This window comes from Coturnix japonica, chromosome Z (assembly GCF_001577835.2).
Source record: "Coturnix japonica isolate 7356 chromosome Z, Coturnix japonica 2.1, whole genome shotgun sequence".
Classification (NCBI taxonomy): Eukaryota; Metazoa; Chordata; class Aves; order Galliformes; family Phasianidae; genus Coturnix; species Coturnix japonica.
In genome coordinates this window covers 66001376-66007375 of record NC_029547.1, presented here as the reverse complement: position 1 = coordinate 66007375, position 6000 = coordinate 66001376, and positions in this window count along the sequence as shown.

The following is a 6000-nucleotide window of genomic DNA, read 5'->3' as shown; positions in this document are numbered from 1 at the left end:
GTTGGACTTGATGATCCTTGAGGTCCTTTCCAACCTGAGTAATTCTATGATCTTATGATTCTATGACAACTTCTTTAGCCAAGTCATTGAGATAAGAGACCTCCATGGGGGTGGAAGTTATTGGGATCATACTCAAAACCTGTAGCAAGATTTTTATTTTTTTTTTCTTTCTTCTCTATCTCCTCCTTTACTTTTAGCAGACCACAATTATGGGGAAAAAATAGATAAGTTTCTCCTCTCCTTTTCCACGACCTGATTGAAACAGGCTAAGACATCCTGAAATAATAGTTCTCCAAATCTGATCATTAGAGAAGGAGTAAGAGATCCTAACAAATGGTTCCAGCTTAAAGTGAATGCTCATTTCCAATAAAAGTATAAAACTGTTGTCTCAGTATTGTCTTTCTAGATCTGGACTTGCTCAATCAGACTGTACTCTGTTAGTGGATTTCTTTCAATTGTCATGCTGAGTTATTATTCAGATAACCACTGTACAAGTGATAAATAACAATTAAAACCATCCTGTATTCTACAAATTCACTGGGGTGATTGTGCACAATTCTTGTTTTCCCAACAGTTCAATTCCTACCAGTGCAATACATATAACATAAGGAAGTGTAATATATTAAATAATTAGCAAAGGGGCCAGCGTTCAACAGTATGTGAAATACAGCTGAATCTGCAAGTGCTTGAAACAAGTATTAATCCAGATGTACAACCAGTTCTAGAATGTGTTGTCTTTCAAAAAGACTACCTGGGTAAGTCTGGTTTCTGTCGCGTCAACACACTGCGCATGCAGCACATTTCTGCAAACTGTTCCTGTGGCAGTTCTTCCTCCAGCTTCACAAATGAAAGATGTGTGTAGTGGTGGCTACATTTGGTTCTGGTATAATCCTGTTGCTGCGAGAGGGGCCTTGAGTTGACCATTGGGTGTGAATACAAGTATCAGCGGAAGCAAGCCAATCTGATGAAAAGCATCATGATGCAGGGGGGGATCAAGACGCTGTCCCATCTTTACATGCCTGCAGAGTGTGTGGGTATCACGGGCATATTTTTCCTGACTGTGTGCTCCTGGAGCTGCTCACACCCTGCTGTTCATGTAGGGCTCCTGAAAACCATGTCAGTCCAGAGCCTTGTGATGACCCATCTGGCCCTGCATGCTCACAGCCAACCTGAGGCCTGGACCTATACTGTGTTTCCTGACAGCTCTGCAGTTCCCTAGAAGATACCTTTGAGTTTGCTTGGTAGTAGGTTGTCATGGGTTACCTAGATTTACCTATGCCCGTGACAGGGGGGAGCCACCCCGTGGGGCTCCCCAGGCCCGGAAAGGAAGGGAAAAAGGGGGAATGGGATAAAAACAGCAGCAATCTAAGGAGGAAAACTTATTTTACTAAATATGATATCAGAATACAAGATAACACAATATAATATAATATAATATAATATAATATAATATAATATAATATAATATAATATAATATAATATAATTGAGGCTAATAAATCGAACAAAACAGAGAGAGAGAGTCCCCAAAAACCGAGAGGCCTACTGTGAACTCTAGGCGACACGGCTGGAACGCTTCCCACTCTCTGAGAAGTCTGAGAGAGAGAGAACTCCAGCCTGGGAACGAGATTATATAGTGTCCTGGTCCCATGACTTATCCCTGACTGTGATGTTCTCTGGGATATGTAGTCTTCTTCTGTGAACTGCACATTTGATAAAATTATCCGTGCTTTACATGATGTTATGATGTGGAATACTGGTAGCAAAATTACAAAATTACAAAACCACGTCATAGGTTTGAAGGCAAAGGAATTAGGAGACAACAACAAAAAGGGCTTGAGTTGCTGGCTAATGGCTTGAAGTTATAATGAGGCATGAGAAGGATTGTGTCCTTAATATTAAACCAGTAACTACTATTGTGCCTGATACAGATACATGGTTATATTTAGATGTGGTTGATTGAATTTACCAGTTCTTAGTATTGTAGTTTTGTACTGATGTAGCTGAGAGTCACACACTAGGACCTTGTGCTTTCAACTGTTGTTTTCTCTGCATTACGATAAATTTTCAGCAGTACTTGGTTAAAGCTGACAATTTTTCAGGTATAAAGAAAATCTCTTGACACTACCAGGACTAATTACATTGTCCTTGCCAAAGGGGTAGTTGAATAATTGCATGCAATTATTGCACAGCTACGGTGCTTTTCATGTCAGTGGCAGTGCAATGAAGATTGATTCATTTTAATTAATCATTCAAAAATAACCCCTCATATCATTCCCCGGTAGGAGCAAACATGTTCTTACATCTCTTTTACAAAAGGCTCCTGGATGAAATTGGTTCTCTGATGAGACAGCACTGCAGAGCATGTGTGTATGTCCTAGATAGAAAGGACTGCTTTGTAATTATTTGGTGATCCAGCTCTCCGTATTCTTTCATCTCATGTTTGGACATGCCTTATAATTCAGTTAGCCAAAAGCACAGGATCATAGCAGAAAAACCTGTACTTCTTGACTGAACTCTATGTTTCATGAGATATCATCATGAACTCTGATCTTGTTTACATTGTAAACTATTTCCCTGTCCTCAAGTGAATCAAGTGGCCTCATAATCATGCAGCATTACATTCTAAAATTTGCTACTGAAAGAAAATCTAACCATTATAAAATAGTTAAAAGTTAGTGGGTCGCACGCTGCTGTAACTACAGCTCTCACTCAATATCTATCTTTACTACTGACAAAAGTTAACCACTTACAGCTTTTTTATGTTCATATATACTTTTATTTTCTCAAATCTTTCATATCCTTTTATAAGACAATTTATCATTTAATTCTGTTTCTCTAGCATAATAAAATTTCAGGAAGACTAACAGGGTGGTAATCTTTTAGATGGCTTGAGCACTTACGATATCTGATACTAAAGGATATAGCTTTTTAATCCAACAATAGCTTCACAAGACTCATATTTTTGCTTCTGTGAAATTACTTCACGGAATGCATCACTTTCAGTGAAATGCATAGAGGGCAGCAGAAGGAAGCATGTAGATTTAGAGGTATGATTCATGTCAGTTTTCTTAAGGTTTAATATAATCTGAATAATTCATACTTCTACATGAACAATGAACATAATTTTTGTTTGATTAAACAAATTCTGTTTTATAAAGCCAGAGGAAATAGCATAACAAATAAAACTACATATAATCATACTTATGGAAGATTTAAATCGTTCTGATTTATTTTGTAATTTGAGATTTGAAGACAAAAGTTTGGCACTTCCTCCACATTTTAATATTATAGTGTCTTTTTGCATCAAAGCTTGTGAATGGGTAGTTTCCACAGCACTTCTTATGAAAGGCTGTTTTTGTGTAATTAAATCACACTGCAGTAGTTAGGCTGCTGTATAAATACAGGACACATATGTACCAAAGGCACTGAGCATATACAATGTCAGTAGATCCAGCAAGGCAAGTGAGCTGTGGGTTTGCTTAGTCACAACCACTAGATTTAATGGGAGCTGCTGGGATAAGGGTGTAACTCTTGGACAAGTAACTTCTCCTAGAAACTAATCCTAGAAACTGCTTATGGAGGAACAGAGTTCAGTGAGATTCAACATCGTCACAGTGCCATATACAGCCTATATATAAATACAGTAATGAACAAGCCTTTAAGCAACTGCTTAAAGCTCAAACTCTCTATCCCTATGAATTTAGCCATGCCTCCTTTCAATCACTGTCAGGTAGGGGCTGGGTTTTCAGAAGAAGCTTTTTGCTGTAAATGTAGACGGTTTTAGAAACTTGGAAATGCCCCTTCCATGGCTTCTGGTTGAGATCTCACAACTCCAGCATAATGTCTGCAAGTACCATAAGGAGTCTGACCAGATGGGATTCCTCTGTAATGACTCCTGCTCTGGACAAAAGCTAATAGTTTATCTCTTTACCAACAGCAAGGAGAGTAATTTAGGCATAATATAATGTGTTCAATATGATATTGGATACAAGGGTGTGAATGCAATTTATATCATACTAGAAAGAAGAATAATATTTTGCCACTTACTGGTTTCCCAAGCCATTTCTCTAGGGAACATACTACACGGGAGTAAGCTCACAAAAAGAGGCAGGAGTGAACATAGATGTTATGGATTCCTCTGGAGCTTCAGAGGCTGAAGCATCTATTCCATTCTTACAAAAGCTGGTTTCTCTCTATACTGATTGCACATTCATTCTTTAATCTTCAAACGTTCAGGACTTAATAAATAAATAAATAAATGAAACAAATAAAATTTCTCCTGTAAATTGTTGAACATTTGCAACAGACACAGAAAATCACAGTTGGAAATTTGCTCTGCAGGAAATAAACATTGTATGTAAAGACTTGAGAGCTCACCGGAATACAAGTGTATATTTTGTACTGAAAGACACTGTGCTGTTTTTAGAATAGGATCTCAGCAGCAATATATTAGCAGCAATTGATACTAAATTCTTTCAGTTTATGAACCAGAACTATGTATTTTCGACTGGATTTCCTGGTGTATAAGGCTTATGAACACGAGTTGTTGATTATTTGAAATATAAAGCTTTCCAGTTTTTTGAGCATCCTACATAAAGGACAATCATGGTAAAAGCTCTCACTTTTTGTCCCTGCCTACAAAATGAAGGTCTGTGATAAAATGAAAAATCAAGCAGTTCAATTTAATTAGTTATTTATTTCCAATGGGAAGAATCAGCCTCCCTACAGCTGTAGTTCTCTTCAGAGCCACATTATCAAGACTTTAACAAGATGATTGCCTCAAAAGCATGACACGAGATCTAATGCAAATTTGTCTGCAAATTTTTATTTGTATGCAAAGCTCCAAACTGTTTTTCCTTTGGTTTTGATTACCGGGATTGCTAGTGTACCTGTAATATGAAAATTCAACTTTGTGACTATATATTAACAGGTACACATGCCAAAGTGTAGTAAAAGTTGCATCCCTTATTGTAGGATGAAAAATGGTAGATGAAGCCACACAAGAAGGGTTTTCTCCTTTTTGTGTAGGATACTTTGTGGCTGTTTATATTATGAATGTCCACTCCAAAGGTACTGCAGTTCCGACTGCCAAAGAATGTGAGCACTCTATACCTGCTGTGACAGGTATTTTCACCTCACTAGCAGGAGCAAGACTGAAGTACCATCTTCTGTATTCTGCGGCTGGCAACTGATGCTCAGAAAGATGTGACGTGCTTTGGGTCACTTACCAAAGCTGTTGCAAATTAAGGCTTTGTTCTGGATCAGTGGTTCTACAGCTTTTCATATGAGAGGTAAAGGTAAAGCTCCTCTGGTATGACTTACAAATTTTGGAGCCTGTCAAGTAGCCCACATAGTTAGCTCACATAAGTGGCATTGAGCACTTCTAGCCACTCTATTCTGTCCTATGTAAACAGCAAAATGTCTTGGTCAGTGGAAAGGCCTGAAATGAGAATGGGATCGTGCACCCATCTTGTCCCTTGATGGTGTTGTAACAGTCTGGTTACCCTTCATGATATGATTGTTGAACTGAGGTAAGGAAGGTGCTGAGATTTCCCAGCTGAGGTTAGACAGCTACCCTTTTAATCTCCTGGTCATGATATGAGAAACTAAGTATTTAATTTCTCAGACTGAGATGCTTTTCTATATTGTCACTTACTTACTTTAAAAATCCCGGAACGTTTGAGAACAAATAGGAAAAAGAATGGAAGAAAAAGCAATTAAAAATCTGGTTACTTCTCAGATGGTCTAATAAGAGAAGGTAAAATTCTTCCACACTGGCCATTATAGAGAACTCGCCAGCTTTCTCTGGTAGGTACTCTGAAGTCAATTAGATAAACATTTTTCTTTAGAAAGAGTGATAATGACATGAAGCACCTATCTTTCAGCATATGCAACATTGTGCATAGTTCTAAATGTAATATACCTATTCACTTTTCTCCTTTCTCAAACAAGGTTTGCCTCTTTGTTTGCCACACTGGTGTGTCTCCACGGACTTCAG